We start from the raw sequence: 18,670 nt of genomic DNA on the forward strand, positions 1-18,670 counted from the left end.
GTGCTGGTTGGTAAAGTTCTGTCACTGTTCAACATTGCAATATTACTCTAACATGGATACCGTGCATGTCTGGGGCAGTATAACTGGGGTAAGTACTGATTTACACAGTGGAAATGCTAACGCCGTAAATGTGGTTCTCTGCTGGATTTTAGAGTGAACACTGACAGTACAGTTGTGGTGTTCTGCTTCTTTTATTTACAGTGAACAGACTCACAGTGTAACTGATGGACCACACAGGCTTATAAAATTAAACTCAAAATTGGGAGAGCTTACCACAGACTGGACAAGCAGCTGCTTGACTGAGTCATACTCACAGAATCGTACCTTAGGTAATGTGCCAAACCCTTACCACAATTCCCAGGGACATCCTGTCCCACTGGCAGGTCAGATCCATCGGGAGCCCAGGAAGTCTCACGGCATCAAAGTCAAACAGGGCACGGAAACTCCTCCCAGCTGATGAATCAGTGCCTCTCCCATTGACTCAACAACACTGGGAAGAAGCACTGAAAGTAGCAAGGGCACAGATTGGACTCTGGGTGGTTGATTCCAGTGCCCACCACCAAGAGTGGCTCGATAGCACCAGTACTGACTGAATTGGTGGAGAAGGACAGAGCTGCCAAACTGAGTCTGTTCACAGAGAGTGGGCAAACCATCACCTCCTCCTCGACGGTCTACCTGTGGCTGATGCTTCTGTCCATGCCAGCATTGGCTGAAATGACCACCATACAGCCGATATGGAGGCAAAGCCCCATCTTCACACTGAAGATGCCCCCCATCATGTTGTGTGGCACTAGACTCTTGCCGAATGGGATAGGTTCGCAGCAGATCTGGTCGCAGAAAAGTACACCCCACAATTTGTAACCTCATAGCCTGGTATATCCCTCGCTCCCCCATTACTGTCAAGCAAAGGGATCAATGAGGGGCAAAAGGGCAAACCTAAAAATGAGATGCTAGCCTAGTGAGGTTGCGACATAAAAGCACAATGCAATAAATAGAGCTGTGCAATCTCACAACCAATGGATTAGATGGAAGTTCTAGTTGTAAATGGCAGTGAACAAACATGTGTCTAACAGGAGGAGGCTCTGAGAACATCCCCAGCCTCAACAATGGCGTGGCCCTGCACTCAAGTAGTAAATACAAGGCTTTCACACTCTTGTTCTGCCAGAAGGGTCAAGTGAACAGTTCAGCTCACTTCCTCTTGAGATTCCTGCCCTCACGGGACCCGGTCTCCAGCTGTTTCATTCACTCCGCGTGACGTCAATAAACAGCCGAGAGCACTGGATGCAGCAGAGGTGATGGGAGGAGGCAACATCCCAGTGGTAGTACTGAAGACCTGTGCTTCAGAACTTGCTGTGTCTCCAGCCAAGCTGTTCCAGTAGAATTATAACACTGGCATCTCCCCGGCAGTGTGGAAAATTGCCCAGATATGCCCCGTTCACAAAAAGCAGAACAAATTAATTCTGGCTAATTACCATTCAACCAGTCTATTCTCAATCATCAACAGAGTGAAGTCATCTTCGATAGTGCTGTCAAGCATCACTTACCCTTATCTGTCAAGCATCACTTATCCATATCCTGCTCACCAATGAACACTTTGGATTCCTCCAGGACCACCCAGCCCTAGACCAAACACGGACCAAACAGCTGAACCCCAGAGGTGAGGGGAGAGTGAATGCCTTCGACCATCAAGGCAACATTTGACTAACTGTGACATCAGGAAGCCCCTGGTAAAACCGGTCAATGGCCTTCAAAGGAAAAATACTCCAGTGGTTGGAATCACACCTGGCACAAAAGGTGCTGTGGTTGTTGAAGGTCAGTCACCTCAGCCCCAGGACATCGCTGCTGGAGTCCATCAGGGCAGCGTCCTCGGCCCAGCCAACTTCAGCTCCTTCATCAATGACCTTCCTTCCCTCATGAGGTCAGGAGTGGGGATGTTCACTGATGATTGCTCAGTCTTAGAATCACAGAGTTCTTCAGCATGGAAACAGGCCCTTTGGCCCAACTTGTCCATGCCACCCAAGTTGATACAGTACACTGTACAGAGATGCAGTGAAAAGCTTTTGTTTGCATGCCATCCAGACAGATCATTCCATACATACGCACGTCGAGGCAGTACAAAAGCAAAACAATAACAGAATGCAGAATATACTGTTACAGTTACAGAGAAAGTACAACGCAGGTCGACAAATAAGGTGCAAGGGCAATGACAAGCCAGACTGAGTGAACAAGAGTTCATCTTTATCGTACAAGAGGTCCGTTTAAGACCCTTATAAAAGCGGGATAGAAGTTGTTCTTGAGCCTGGTGGTATGTGTTCTCAAGCTTTTGTATGTTCTGCCTGATGGAAGGGGGGAGAAGAGAGAATGACTGGGGTGGGAGGGGTCTTTGACTCCCTCCCCAACAGCATTACCAGAACACCTTCACTAGAGGGATCACAGGACTGCAAGAAGCCACTTTTCTCAAAGACAGTAATGGAAGGGCAATAAATGCCCCCCCCCCCCACCACTGCTGAAAAATGAATACAAAGAAAACACATTTACAGTGTAACTGGGTTCTCTTATGTTTCTTACAGTGGCAGGCTAACAGGAAGCAGAGAGTGGGCATCAAGGAATCTTTCTCTGGCTGGCAAGATGTAACAAGGGCTGGGGCCTCAACCAGACGATTTATCAAAATGACTTGGATGACGGCAACAAAGGTACGATTGCTGAATTCCCTGAGGACACGAGTAGTAAAGTAAGTGGTGTAGAGGACATAAAGAGACGACAGAGGGATAGAGACAAAGTGGACAAAGATCGGGTAAAGGGAGTATCATGTGTGGATATGTATAATTGTTCATTTTATAAGATAAGATTTCTTTATTAGTCACACATACACCAAAACACACAGTGAAATGCGTCTTTTTGCGTCGAGTGTTCTGGGGGCAGCCCGCAAGTGTCGCCACGCTTCCAGCGCCAACACAGCACGCCCACAACTTCCTAACCCGTACGTCTTTGAAATGTGGGAGGAAACCGGTGCGCCCGGAGGAAACCCACGCAGACACACGGGGAGAACGTACAAACTCCTTACAGACAGCGGCCGGCATTGAACCCGGGTCGCTGGCGCTGTAAAGCATTACGCTAATCGCTACACTACCACGAAGGAAAAGTTACAAAGGAAGCATATTATCCAAATGTTGAGAGGTTGCAGATCACCGAGACGGAGAGAGATCTGGATGTCCTCGTGCATGATTCACAATAGGCTTAGTATGCAGGTGAAACAAGAAATTAAGAAAGCTAACAGAATGTTATAGTTTGTCGCTGTGTGAACTGAATACAAAAATAGGCATGGTGTTTCACATATGTAGGACGCTGGTGGAACCACGTGGAAGGCTCGGAACAGAATAGGATTGTGAGAAAGGGTTGGAATGGCTAGGCTTGTATCCACTGGATTTTAAAGAAATGGGACTTGATTGAACTATATAAGATCTTGAAGGGTCTTGACACAGTGGGTGCAGAGAGGATCTTTCCTCTTGTGGGAGAATGCTGAACTAAGAGTGGAGAAAATGATGGATCTTCCCAGTAAGAGAGAGCTGAGGGGAAATTCTTTCCCACGCTGCTGAGCCTTTGGAACTCTCTTCCTCAAAGGGTGGCAGAAGCCAAGTATTTGAATATTTTTAAAGCGGAGGTAGATAGATTCTTGATAAGAGTAGACAGGAACGCAGATCTGAGGTCACGGTCAGATCAGCCGCAATCTTATTGAAAGGTGGAACAGGTCTGAGAGACGAGTGGTCTGCTCCTGCTCTAAGCTCACGTATAAACATTCACTGTGTTTTTCTTTCCGCAGATGATTCCTGACCTGCTGAGCAAACCCCTGGATTTTGTGCTTTTTATTTCAGATTTTCATCATCTGCAGTTTTTTTTTGTTTCTCTGTGCACCTCTGTAAATCGGCCGCATTATTTACAGAGTGTCCAGATTGCTCTTCATTTGAACGGTGACATCCCATGCAACGGGACAGCATTGCTGTCGCTTTATATGGAGAGGTTCCACGTGGGCTCTGGATCACCCTGAATTTTAGGCGAGATTGCACGACATGACTCGACCACTGCGCTAGGTTGCCTGGGGAGTTGTCAGCAGGCTTTGTTTCTGAACTGGGTTACTGCTGATTTTTATGATAACTTGCAGTGTAACTTGATTAGTTTTCTAGGTTATAATGGCAAGGTTACAGCTGGTGTAATTAAATTGCCGTGAGAATACGGGAGCGGGTGCTTGCTGGTCAATGATCCACGCAGTGGGTGGGCAAAAGACTTGGAAACTCCCTGTCCCCCATCGAAACACCAATGGCAAGGTTCTCCTCACTGCCCCTCCCCAGCCCAGCTTCTGCCTTTCCCCCAAGAGGCTCCTTCCCCTGTTCCCAACACTGCCATTTGCCAAGAGGATCCCCCTCTCACCTTTTGTCAGGGATCTTGCCCCTGTGCCCTCGCTTTTACCTGGGGGATTCTGCATCTCCTTTGCCTGGAGGTATCCTTGCCCCCTCCCTCTTCTTCAGCAGCCTGGTAGTTCTGCTCACCCCCATCAGATTCTGACATCTGCAGCCCGTCGACACCTCTGCTAATCATCTCCCTGCCTCTGTCGCTACCGCCCCCCCCCCCATCTGCCCATCAGCCCTCCTCACCCGGATCCACCTATCGCCTGCCAGCTCTCGCTCCACCCCTCCCCTCCACCTCTTCATACTGGCTACCTACCCTCTATCTTTCAGTCCCGATGAAGGGACTCGACCCGAAACGTCGACTGTCCATTCCCCCTCCCCCCAGATGCTGCCCGACCCGCTGAGATCCCCCAGTGTCTCGTCTGTGGCTCCAGGCCCCAGCATCCTGCCGTCTCTCTTCTGTCTCCGTGTTCCTCACACTGCCTCACAACCGCATGCTCGCCTCACCTGGAACAGCTCCTCCCTCGCTGCCCGTCCTCCAACCCCCCCCCGTCTCACCACCCATCCTCCTGACCCCCATCCCACTACCCATTCTCCTCCCCCATCCTCCCCATCCCACTCTACCCATCCTGCCCCCATCCCACTCTACCCATCCTGCCCCCATCCCACTCTACCCATCCCCCTCCCCATCCCCCTCTCCCCATCCCCCTCCCCATCCCCCTCCCCATCCCACTCTACCCCTCCTCCCCATCCCACTCTACCCATCCTGCCCCCATCCCACTCTACTCCCCACCCCCATCCCATTCTACCCATCCTGCCCCCTACCCCCTCATCCCACTCTACCCCTCCTCCCCATCCCACTCCACCCATCCTCCTGCCCATCCCACTCTCCCCATCCTGCCCCCTCACCCACTCATCCCACTACCCATCCTCCCCCGCACCCTCTCATCCCACTCCACCCTTCCCCACCACAGGCCCCCTCCCCACCCTCCCCGACCTGGAGCTATCCCCTCCTCCTCCCACCAGCTGCTATAGCTATCACTGCCTGCCTGCCCTCCCCTCTCTCCCTGCTACCAGTGCCCCACCTACATTAGTTGCACTTTACCCTAACAGGGAAATGCTGCAACATGGAAGTTGCTTTGAATTATCAGCCTGCTTTGTAATGAAACCTGTGTTCTGTGTCCCACTATTCACATTGGACAATATCCTTTCAGTGGGACTGTAAAGGGGGTGGGGTGAAAATGCATGAGAGAATGCTGGAATGGGATAGGGCATTCTTCAGCATTAGTGAATAAGGGAGACTGGTTGGTGGTCAGGTGGAGCTGCTCAGGCTGAGGCTGTCACCGTTCGATGCTGAAGCTGTGTCACAGCAGTTGTGATGAAAAGTCGGCTGCCTGCAGGTCAAAGTAAGCAGGGTCAGTGCCGTGTACCACAGGAGGCATCGTCCATCCTGACTGATCAACGGTTTGGATTCTGAAGCATTGAGGTCTGTGTCTGTTTGCGCCTCTCGCTCACACCACCTTCCCCACCGTGTTCCTGTCGACCTGTCTGTGTGCCTTCCTCTCTCCCTCCCTCGCTCTCTCTCCTCTCCCTCTCTCTATCTCCTCTCCCTCCCTCTCTCTCCCCCCCCCTCCCTCCCCTCCCTCTCCTCCCTCCCCCCTCTCTCCCCCTCTCCCCCCTCTCTCTCCCCCTCTCTCTCCCCCTCTTTCTCTCTTCCCCTCATTCTCTCCATCCGTCTCCCTCTCCCCCTCTTTTTCTTTCCGTCCTTCTGACACTCAGTCTGCTCACCAGTGTATTTATGTTGGTTTCTGTCAGAGCCTCCATCCCTGTCTCCCAGTGCCCCATGATTTCCAACATACCCCTGATCCCGTCTGATGTGATGTGGCTTTCTTTATTCATTTCACTCATATTTAGAAGCTGTGAGGGTTCGGTGCTGAAATCAAGCCAACCGATGGTGGTTGCCATGACGTGCTCCTTCCCTTGGCGAGCCACTTCTGTTTAAAAGAGGCAACGCATTTCAAGCTTCCTGTTGTAACTGCTGAGGAGTATCGTGCTGGTGAACCTTCACCATTTCGCCTGCTGATTCTTGGCAATAGCAATCCTGCCTTTCAGCCCAGTGATGGAAATTCAGCCTTGGCGTGTCCGGTTTGTTCCGCTGTGAATTGCAGACATAAAAGGAATTTTCTGTGCTCTTGAATTGCAGGCAGAAACAGCTACTAGTTCCAGAGAGAGAGAGAGAGAGAGACACACACACAGACAGAGAGCTGTTTGTCAACTCGGTCACTGTGCCCTAATTTTCCTTAGATGCAAAGAAAGACTTTGTGCAGAGCCTGAGCCCAAAGCCCTCGGTAAGTGTCTGTGCTTTTATTCGCCCTCTGTCTTAGCCAAAGGCTCTGCTCTGCTGCCTGACTTTTCACCTAGTTTCTGAGGCAAGTGGTGATGACATTGGCTGGGAGGAGGGGCAAGGGCTTGCAGTGTTCCGAGCTGAGCCTCACTTGTGTGCCGCCGTAAACAAGGCAGTGATGCTGAGTTAGCCCTGTCGCTCTTAAATCTGCCACTTTCCGCGTATGGACACAATCGCACAAAAACATAAGAGCTGGAGCCTGTTTCTCCAGGCCCTGCTGGAACGATTCGTTGACAATTTTCAAAGAAAGAAATGGAGGCAGGAATAGGCCGTGTAGACCCACGTTGTTGCTCCACCATTCGGACGGTTGGGGCTGATGTCCTATCCTAATCAAAACAAAGCGATAAATGACCAGTTTAACTTGGGCACTAACAACATAACACAGTCATTTCGGAGGGGACCCTCATAAGGTCTGTTGCCGATGGGACAGAGGGACCCAGGGTCGAAGAGAGAGTTTGCAGAAGTAATCATGAAATGATCATAGACGCAAGAGATCCTGCAGACGCTGGAATCTGGAGCCACACGCGCAAAGTGCTGGGGGAGCTCAGGGGGTCAGGCGGCGTCCGTGGAGGGAAATGAACCGTCGACGTTTCGGGTCGAGACCCTTCATCGTGTTTGATTCCCACGGAGACAGGGCAAGAGGGTGCAAGGGCAGCGTTAGGGGGGCTGCCAGGGAGCTTTTGTGCAAAGAGATTCATCAGTAGCTAAGCTGTTTCCCTTGGTGGGTGAGTCCAGGACTAGAGGGCACAGTCTTAGAATTAGAGGGTACCCGTATAGAACAGAAATGAGGGGAAATTTCTTTAGCCAGAGGGTCGTGGATTTATGGAATTTGTTGCCACGTACAGCTGTGGAGGCCCAATCATTGGGGGTGTTTAAGGAGGAGATTAATAGGTATCTAATTAGTCAGGGTATCAAGGGATATGGGGAAAAGGCCGGGAATTGGGGCTAGATGGGAGAATAGTTTAGCTCCTGGTGAAGTGGCGGAGCAGACTCGAAAGGCCGAATGGCCTACTTCTGCCCCTTTGTCTTGTGATCTTGTGTGAATAGCTGGAAGGAAATGCAAGGAGGAGAGCTGGGCAGTGACAGATAGTGCTTAGCGACACTTTCCTGCACTTAACCCTATGCCCTTGATTCCCTTAACATCCAGAAATCTGTTAGTCTTTCTTGCGAACAAGCTCATCCTCCGCGTGCCTCCAGGGAAGAGAATTCCGGGTGAAGAACTTGCTCCTCATCTCCGCCCTGAATGGCTGACCCTTTATTTTGAGTCTTCTCCTGGATCTGTCCAGGGGAAGCATCCTCCCCCGATCCACCCTGCTGAGGCCTGTAAGAATGCTGCTGATGTTCACCCAAAACCAGGGGAAAGATGAGAGAACTGTTTTTATTTAGCGAATTGCGAAAATCTGGAATGCATGACCATTAAGGGAAGGTGGAAGCAAATCCGAAAGTAGCTTTCAAAACAGAATTCTATAAATAGGAGGCACAGAAGGGCGGAGAGATTACACTAGCCAGGCCACAGCTTGAGAACTTGTACAGGTCTGATTGTCCATTGCAGGAACAATGTGATTGCACAACTACGATTCTGGAAAATTGTAGTGGTGAAGAAAAGTTGGATAAGCTGGGCAAGTTTTAACAATGCTTAAGAAGCATTTAGACAGACACATGAACAGGGTTATAGACCATGTGCAGTTTAAATTGGCATCCGGGTGGGCACAGATTTCGTGGGCCGAAGGGCCTGTTCCTGTACTGTACTATTCTGTGTTCTTTATTTTCTCTGGAATGGTGGGGGTTGGGGAATAGAAGTAAAGTGTATAAAATTACAATAGAGTTAGAGTCAATAGTCAAGTACTGAGTAGAGGGGTCAAAAACCAGGGGGTGTCTGGAACTCACTGCCCGAAGGGGTGGGAGAGGCAGGAACCCTCCTCACATTTGAGCTGTACTGGCGGGTACCTCAAGAGCCGTGACCTGCAGGGCTACGGACCCAGTACCGGGAGGTGGGATTGGGGCTGGGGAGCTCTTTTCCGACCAACCCAGATAGGTTGGGCTGAATGGCCTCCTTCTTTACCATGGATTTCTAATGATTCAGTCAGCGGAAGTGCCCTGTCTCCATGGGAATTGAGCATGATCATTTCACGATCACTTCTGTAACCCCCCACCCCCCACCCCACAACCCCCTCAGCTCAGATCCCCCTTCTCCCATCGGCAAAGCTCCCCTCCGAGCTGACTGACATTTGGCCATTGGTACCCGAGTTAAACCGGTTAGCAAATCAGCCTCAAGGGCCTGACTGGGCTGATTGCTCGCAATGTCAGAAGGTAATGTTAAGGAACCTCTCTGATTTATCTCAGCTGGCCCTGCTCCCTCGGGTATCACAGATCAAATCTCTGTGAAAGTTGTTTTACTTGTCTCTGCTAAACGAGATTATCTCTGCTGGGAGCAGAGTTCAGGGACACAGGGCCGCACGTGAATTATTGGCTGCAATGAGCCTGTTACACAATCTGCGTGTCTTCAGTATAAGTGTTGCCAGAGGCTTCAGTCCCTGGTTGGTGGATGGTGACATGAAACGGGGTGAGTGAGTGCACAGGCAGATTGCTTCCAAATCTCCAACACACAGTGAACTTTGGAGCTGATAGGCAGCAGGAAGGACACTCCAGTGGCAAGTACAGAGTTGTTGTCAAGCAGAATGGAGGTCACTCTCCGAACACTACGTTACATACGATAAGCGTTTGTCGGCACTTGGACTGTACTCACTGGAGTAGGACCTCATAGAAACATTCCGAATGTTGAAAGGACTGGACAGAGTAGATGTGGCTAAGCTGTTTCCTTTGGTGGCCGAGTCCAGGACTAGAGGGCACAGTCTTAGAACTAGAGGGCACCGGTTTAAAACAGAAATGAGGGGAAATTTCTTTAGCCAGAGGGTGGTGAATTTATGGAATTCATTGCCACGTACAGCAGTGGAGGCCAGATCACTGGAGGCGTTTGAGGATGAGATTGATAGGTATCTAATTAGTCAAGGTATCAAGGGATATGGGGATAAGGCCGGAAATTGGGGTTAGATAGGAATAGTTTTAGTTTAGCTCATGGAGCAGACTCGATGGGCCAAATGGCCTACTCCTGCTGCTTTGTCTTGTGATCTTGTGAGCCAGGGACAAGTCAAACCCAGAAAAGGTTCCCGATAGAGAGGAAGTTGGGCTTGCAACTCGGGCAGGGTGTGACAATAACTGATTCTATCTGGCCATGCTCTCCTCTTGAAAGGGCCAGCCCCTCGTACTGAGCAGCATTTCCATAGCAGTGCTGTCCAAGGTGACAAGCGGAGAAAAATTTTAAACAAAAAAAATGCTGCAGGTGCTGGAAACCTGGAATAAAAACAGGAAGTGCTGGGAACACCCAGCAGGTCAGGCAGCACCTGTGGAGAGAAACACAGTGTTCGTGTTTGATGTGGGGTCCAGGACCTGAAACGTTCACTGTTTCTCTTCCCGCAGATGCTGCCTGTCCTGCTGAGTGTTTGCAGCATTTCCTTTTTTTTATTTCAGTCAGATCAGAGAAGAAAAAAAAACCCTGCACTGAAACTGGAAACTCACTCTGGGAAAGAAAGTACAGCCTCACAGTGGCGACAGAGGTGGGCAGTGATGGAGGGAGCTCACCAGACCGGGCTAAGCAACAGGTGTAATCTTTGCACAAGGTTCTTCATCCAGCTAGGTTGGTGGCTTCTGAATGTCAGATTTGTAGAGAACGGTTCAAGCTCTGTCTAGTGGTTGTCGATCAATAGGTTCTGGTATAGTTAGGATTCACCTACTTGACACTGAGTATAGGTCTCCACCTGCTTTTGGAACAGGTTCCTTCTCTCCTTGGCCTTGGTGACTGATGTAAACACTCTGTCAATGTACTGGTAGGTGGTGGGTGGAGTCTCTGGCAAGTCTACGTGAGCTGTGGAAGGAGATTAATCGGGGTTCCTGTTTCGGACAAAAACCCAAGATGAAAAGGGGCTGGGACTCTTTGATGTGGAGAGGACGAGAGGAACAGCTTTCAGTGCATCAGGACCGCTCCCCCACCCCCCCCCCCCCCCCCCACCTTCTGGAATCCATGTAACATGAGGCCTACGTGAGTTATGGATGGTGGTCCTGATGCATTGAATGCTGTTCCTCCTGTCCTCTTTGCATCAGTGTTCCAGCCCATTTTCATTTTGGTTTCTTTTCCCAAGTGAAACCCAAAGTCAATGTAAAGTCGTTCACTAATTGAGCACTGTGTGTCACTTATGGATAAGGATCTCTTTATTAGTCACATGTACATCAAAACACACAGTGAAATACATCTTTTGCGTAGAGTGTTCTGGGGGGCAGCCCGCAAGTGTCGCCACACTTCTGGCACCAACGTAGCACGCCCACAGCTTCCTAACCCGCACATCATTGGAATGTGGGACGAAACTGGAGCACCCGGAGGAAACACACACAGCCACGGGGAGAACGTACAAGCTCCTTACAGACAGTGGCAGGAATTGAACCCGGGTTGCTGGCGCTGTAATAGTGTTACGCTAACCTCTACTATTTCAGACTGCTGGATCAAAGGTTTGTCCCACTTCATCTCCACCACAGCCACTTGCAGAGTAATCCCTCAGACCACATTCCCACCTCCCACCAGAGGTGAAGCACTTCACGCACAACCAACACGCATGCTTGTTTTGTTCAGCTTCATTAATTTTTTTCCTGAGGGTGATAACTGGTCCCCACTGGCAGACGAGATGTGCTGGTTCTGGGCACGTTGAGCCCCTGAGGCTGAAGAAACAGCATTGCATGGGCAGGGTTATGTGCATCAGGAACCTGGAGATGATGTGTTTACCACAACATTGCTGCTTCTGTCCAGCTCAGTGGCAGTGGTGTCTGGTTAAAGTTAAAAAAAAAACAAAGGATATCATAATCATATTGCAGGGAAATGAACCAGAGGCCTAGTCTGATAACCTAGAACCATGACTTCATTGCCTTTCACAACAGATGGGGCATTTAAATTCAGTTAGTTAATGTGAGTAACAGTCACACCATAAGACTATCAGATTGTCATAAAAAGAATGCCCGGTTCAATCGTGTCCTTAAGGGACTGCCATCCTCATCTAGTCTGGTCTAAATGTGATCCAGACCCTGAGCAAAGCTGTTGACTCTAAACCGTCATTGCAATGGAATGAAGGAACACAACCAGACATACTCAGACATGACACGAATGCACATCCAACTCAGTCAACATTACCAAGACCTCACTTAAACCATCACACGGTAGCGTAGCAGTCAGCGTAACGCTATTACAGCGCCAGCGACCTGGGTTCGATTCCCGCCGCTGTCTGTAAGGAGTTTGTACGTTCTCCCCGTGTGTCTGCGTGGGTTTCCTCCGGGTGCTCCGGTTTCCTCCCACATTCCAAAGACGTACGGGTTAGGAAGTTGTGGACGTGCTATGTTGGCGCCGGAAGCGTGGCGACACTTGCGGGCTGCCCCCAGAACACTCTACGCAAAAGGTGCATTTCACTGTATGTTCCAATGTACATGTGACTAATAAAGAAACCTTAATCTTAATTGAGTGAGTTGGCCTGTTGACTAAAGCAACAATAAGTGACACCCTCGGACTCGCAGGTGAAGTGCTGTCTTACCTGGAAGGATAGTCTGGGACCCTGAATGGTGGTGAGGGAGGAGGTGTAGGGACAGGTGTAGCACTTGGTGCAGTTGCAGGCGTAAGTCCCAGGGAGGTTATCAGTGGAGAGGGACGAGTGGACAAGGGAGTCCCGGAGAGAGCAGTCCCTGCAGAAAGCAGAGAGGGGGGATGAGGGGAAGACCTGCCTGGTGGCGGGATCCCATTAGAGGTGGAGGAAATTGCGGAGAATGATGTGTTGGATGTAGTAGCTCATGGGGTGGTAGGTGAGGACAAGGGGAATCCTGTCTGTGCATTCTTCCAAAATTCATTTTTTAAAATATGCACCGTCCCAAAAACGCTTTTGTAAAGGTGTTGGGGAGCTGCATTTTTGAATCATTACAGGCCTTCTGGTGAAGATACTTCCACGGTGAGGTTGGGGCGTGAGTTCCAGGATTTAGACCCAGCAACGATGAGGCTTGTGGTGGTGTGAGACTTGGAGGGCAACCTACAGGAGGTGGTGTTCCCATGCGTCTGTTGCCCTTTTCTTTCTTGAAGGTCACAGGCTTGGGAGGTGCTGTCAGAGTAACCGGACAAGTAACTGCAGTGCGTTTTGTAGATGGTACACGCCGCAGCCACTGTGTGCTGGTATTGGTATTGGTTTATTATTGTAACTTGTACTGAGGTACAGTGAAAAACTTGTCTTGCAAACCGATCGTACAGGTCAGTTCATTACACAGTGCGGTTACATTGGGTTAGTACAGAGTGTATTGAGGTAGTACAGGTAAAAACAATAACAGTACAGAGTAAAGTGTCACAGCTACAGAGAAAGTGCAGTGCAATAAGGTGCAAAGTCACAAAAAGACAAATCATGAGGTCAGAGTCCATCTCATTGTATAAGGGAACCGTTCAATAGTCTTATCACAGTGGGGTAGAAGCTGTCCTTAAGTCTGGTGGTACGTGCCCTCAGGCACCTGTATCTTCTACCTGATGGAAGAGGAGGGAAGAAAGAATGACCCGGGTGGGTGGGGTCTTTGATTATGTTGGCTGCTTCACCAAGCCAGCAAGAGGTAAAGACAGAGTCCAAGGAGGGGAGGCTGGTGTCTGTGACGTGCTGGGCTGTGTCCACAACTCTCTGCAGCTTCTTGCGGTCCTGGGCAGATCAGTTAAGCCGTGATACATCCAGATAGGATGCTTTCTATGGTGCATCAGTAAAAGTTGGTGAGAGTCAAAGGGGACAAACCAAATTTCTTTAGCCTCCTAAGGAAGTAGAGGCACTTTCCTGGCCATGGCATCTACATGATTTGACCAGGACAGGCTGTTGGTGATGTTTACTCCCAGGAACTTGAAGCTCTCAACCCTCTGGACCTCAGCACCATTGATGTAGATAGCTGCATGTTCACTGCCCCCTTTCCTGAAGTCAATGACCAGCTGTTTAGTTTTGTTGACGTTGAGGGAAAGGTTGTTGTCATGACACCATTCCACTAAGCTCTCTATCTCCTTCCTGTACTCCGACTTATCGCTGTTTGAGATACGGCCTACAACAGTGGTATCATCTGCAGATGGAGTTAGAGCAGAATCTGGCCACGCAGTCACGAGTGTACAGGGAGTAGAGGGCTGAGGACGCAGCCTTGTGGGGCACCAGTGTTGAGAATAATCGTGCCGGAGGTATTGCTGCCTGTCCTCACTGATTGGACTGAATGTTTAAGGCGGTGGGAATGGTGAAAGTGAAGCAGGCTGCTTGGTGTCAAGCTTACGGAAGATCATACTCAGAGTCTTAACCAGATTGCCTGCCAAGTACTGGGGTTAAGGACCTCACTTCTGAGCTGGAGACAAAATTAGAATGGGAGGCGATAGATCTGGTGGTAGTGGTCACTGATGGCACAGCTGGGATGAGGAAGGAGATTCTGCTGAAGGATTACGAGTGGCTCAGAGCAAAATTGAAAATCGGAACCACGAAGGATGGTAACCTCCAGATTATTACCTGAGCCACGTGCAAATTGGCAGAGGGTAAATAGGCTTAAAGGGTAAATGCATGGCTCTGAGCTTGGTCTGGGAGAAATGGGGACCTGTTCAGGGGACACTGGCACCAGTACTGGGGAAGAAGAGAGATGTTCCTTTGGGATGGGCTCCACCTGAACTGTGCAGGGACCAGTGTCCTGGTGAATCACGTAACGAGGGTTGTAGGCAGGGATCTTAAATAACTAGGAAGGTGTTGGGCTGCACGAATAGAAAGATTAATAAATTAGGAAGAAATGAAAGAGCAGTTGCACTGGATAGTGAGGGGGGACCCTGACAGTCATGGTGTGATAGGCCAGGGTAGAAGATGCAAGTGAAAACATGCAAAAACAGAGCAAATCCAGAATTTTAAATAACTGTAAAAAAAATAAAAGCTTAGTGTTTTTTATCTGATTGCATATAGCATTTGCAACAAGCTAAATGATTTGATACCATAGACAGCAGCAGATGAATATGGTGTAATAGCTATTACAGAAATAATGGTTGCAAGGTGACCAGAACTAGGTGCTCACATTTCCAGGATATACACTGTTCCAGGCAAAGGGGGAAAGGAGGTGAGGTGGTCGTTAATCGGTGGATCCAGTGTGATGGTTCCCAGAGCAGACTGTCAAAACCATTTGGCAGGAATGCGTCATTGCCAGAACTCACCACCAAGCACCAAGACCTCGCTTGGCTGGCAGTGAGAGGGGTCTGTACGGTCAGAACCTCAGCCCCAACACACGCTGCCCTCGGGACGGCTGCATTGAGGATGAGAGAGATCGCCCAGCTCTTTGTGGCTTGTGGATTTGCAGAGAAGGTCTGGGAAAGGATGCAGGATCCTTCCTCAATGAGGTTCATCGCGAACAGCTGCGTAACAGAGGCCTCTCTGATGTGCAGGTTGTTCCCAGGGACACAAACCAAGACAAACATCAAGTGCTGCTGGGAGATGAGCAACTCGGTGAAAGACAAAACTTGTCGGTCTTCAGGTTCGACAAGACGTCCGTAAAGGAACGCTGCCGACTGGAGCATTCCAGGCTGCAGGAGTACCTGCTGAGGGATGCACTGAAGCTGGGTGCAGCCAATGCAAAGGCTTTGTGGGGAAGGACTGCAGTCTAAGGCCCTCCTACTGCAAGACATTTGAAGGGCCAGCACCTGTGTAAAAACCTTCCAAACACTAGAGATTTTGTATCGCCAAAAGGGGGTCATATGGATAGAAATGGTGTTCTGTACACAGAATGTGCTCACATTACGAATATATAGACTGAACAACACTAGGGGACTTATCAGACAACACTGATCGTACTAGAGGACCAAATTTGGATCAGATGGACTCTCGATAAGAGTCTTGATAAGTTAAGAAGACCTCACAATCTACCTCGTTATGGCATTGCACCTTATCGTCTGCCCGCACTGCACTTTCTCTGTAACTGTAACGCTTTATTCTGCATTCTGTTACTGTTTTCCTTTGTACAACATGAATGCACTGTTGTGATGAATGATCTGTATGGATGGCATGCAAAACAAAGTTCTTCGCTGTACCTCGGTATATGGGACAATAATAAACCAGTCGACTGCTGTGAACGTAAAGGAGGCCACGCATAGTTTTTGTAGATATATTTTTATGAATTAAGTTTATTTTTGAAATTAAAACATAATCAAGGAAAGTACCAGAGCAGTGCTGAGTTGTGATACAAAGGCAGTGGATAGTGGAACTGGTTTGGGTTGAAGCCATGTATAGAAGGTGGAGGAAGACATGGGTGGGTCTGTAGACACCCCCCCCCCCCCCCCCCAAATGTGACCTCTCCATAGGTCAGCGCATAAATGGGGAAACGTCAAGGGCATGTTTGAAGGGATCTGCAAATATTGTGAGAGATTTTAATCGACATATTGATTGGACGAATGAATCTGGCAAGGATATTTTAGAAGAGGAATTTGTGGAATGTGTCAGCAGTTGCTTTTTGAGGCAGTACATTGCAGAGCCTACCCAGGAACGAGCTATTTTGAATTTGGTCTTATGCAATGAGGAAGGATTAATAAGGGATCTCGTCGTTAGAGATCCCCTAGGGGGTAGTGACCACAATGTGAGGGAATTCCAAAGGCAGTTTGAGGATTAACACCAGTTCGTAACCAGTGTCTTCAATTTAAATAAGAGCCATTATGATGGTATAAGGGAGGAATTGTCTATGGTGGACAAGCTAAAGAGACAGGTGATTAGAGGAACAGTGGCAGATACTCAAATGGCTGGTCTATAATGCTCTGCAAAGGTTTACCCCAATCAAAAAGAGGGAATCCATAAGAAAGATAAGATAAGATCTCTTTATTAGTCACGTGTACATTGAAACACATAGTAAAATGCATCTTTTGCGTAGAGTGTTCTGGGTGCAGCCTGCAAGTGTCACCACGCTTCCGGCGCCAACATAGCACGCCCATAACTTCCTAACCCGTACGTCTTTGGAATGTGGGAGGAAACCGGAGCACCCGGAGGAAACCCATGCAGACACACGGGGAGGATGTACAAACTCCTTACAGACAGCGGCCGGAATTGAACCATAAATATGGAGTCTCTAGTGAACGAGACTGGTGAACTAGTAACAGGCTAATGTAAATATGAAGTCTCTAGTGAACAAAGAAATGGCTGATATGGCAAATACATTTTTTTGCATCTGTCCTCAATGTGGAAGACATTGCCAATGTTCCAAAGATACCAGATGGGCTAATTTCAAATAAGATAGCAGAAAAAATCCCAATTAGAAGGAATAAAGTACTGGAGAAATTCAGGAGGCTAAAGGCGGACAAGTCACCAGGACCCGATGGACTGCATGCTCGGGTTTTAAAGGAGGAGGCTGTAGAGATAAGTGGACCTTTTGGTTGAAATTTTTCATAACTCGCTGAACTCTGGGAAGGTACCAGAAGATTGGAAAACGGCCAATATGAATCCCTTGTTCAATAAGGGAAGAAGACAGAAGGCGCGAAACTTCAGGCCAGTTAGTTTTAACATCTATTGTTGGCAAGATGATAGAGTCAATAATTAAAAAGGAAACAGCTAATCACTGACGAGAGTTGAATATAATCAAACCTAGTCAACATGGCTTTATGAAACGTTTGACAAATTTGCTTGAATTCTTTGAAGGTGTAACAGGGAGAGTAGATCGAGGGGGACTTGTAGATGCAGTGTATTTAGATTTCCCAAAGACATTTGACAAGGTGCCACATAGGAGGCCGGTGCACACATTAAGTGCGTTGGAATCGATTGAAAACTGGCTGTCTCATAGAAAACAGAGTTGGAATAAATGTGTCTTGTTTGGACTGGACGGATGTAATTAGTGGAGTACGCCAGGGATCAGTTCTTGGTCTCCAGTTGTTCACTATTTACATCAATGACCTGGAGGAAGGAACCGTACATAAGGTTTCGACATTTGTCAACGAAAGGTGGAAGGACGTTGTGATGAGAACATTGTGACTCTGCAACGGGGCATGCACAGATCGAGTGATTCAGTGAAAACCTGGCACGTGGCAGGGGCGGGCAGGCGTCCTCCACCAGTTTGATTTTTCACCAGAACGTTGCCTGGATTGGAGGGATTTAGTTACTGGGAGAGATTGGACAGGCCGGGCTGGTTTACCCTGGAGTGAAGGAGGCTGCAGGTTGACCTGACAGAGGTACGCAAGATCTTGAGAGGCATCAGTAGAGTATATCGTCAAAGTTTTTTCCCCGTGGTTGCAGTATCAAAACAGGAGAGCATAGGTTTAAGGTAAGAAGAAAGAGTTTTAAAGGTAATACAGTCATAGAGCACTGCAGCACAGAAACAGGCCCTTCAGCCCATCTAGTGTATTGGTTTTCTGCCTAGTCCCATCTAACTGCACCCAGACCACAGCCCTCCATACCTCTCCCATCCATGCACCTATCCAAACTTCTCTTAAATGTTACAATTGAACCTGCATCCACCACTTCTGCTGGCAGCTTGCTCCACACTCGCACCATCCTCTGAGTGAAGGAGTTCCCCCTTGGACTCCCCTTAAATATTTCACCTTTCACCCTAAAGCTATGACCTCTAGTTCTAGTCTCGCCCAACCTGAGGGGGAGAAGCCTGCATACATTCACCCTATCTATACCCCTCATGATTTTGTATATCTCTATAAGATCTCCCCTCATTCTCCTGCGCTCCGGGGAATAAAGTCCTAATCTATTCAACCTATCCCTGTAACTCAGGTCCTCAGGACCCGGTAGAGGCAGGCACGGTAGCGTATCGGTTAGCGTAATGC

At 48.9% G+C, this 18,670-nt stretch overlaps 1 protein-coding gene across 4 annotated transcripts in view; it reads left to right on the plus strand.

The window, feature by feature from the left end:
• The first annotated feature begins 5,646 nt into the window (after positions 1–5,646).
• The window catches only part of LOC127577636 (carnitine O-palmitoyltransferase 1, liver isoform-like), a 53,402-nt gene continuing 40,378 nt past the window's right edge, over positions 5,647–18,670 (plus strand). The window contains exons 1-2 of one of the 4 annotated variants that reach the window (XM_052028979.1): positions 5,647–5,889; positions 6,607–6,751. The gene's annotated coding sequence lies outside the window, so the exon portion shown is untranslated. Of the gene's footprint in view, positions 5,890–6,606; positions 6,752–9,333; positions 9,459–18,670 lie in introns of those variants that run through there. The other 3 variants (XM_052028982.1, XM_052028981.1, XM_052028980.1) reach the window with 3 other exon arrangements.

Source organism: Pristis pectinata, chromosome 14 (assembly GCF_009764475.1).
Source record: "Pristis pectinata isolate sPriPec2 chromosome 14, sPriPec2.1.pri, whole genome shotgun sequence".
Taxonomy (NCBI): Eukaryota; Metazoa; Chordata; class Chondrichthyes; order Rhinopristiformes; family Pristidae; genus Pristis; species Pristis pectinata.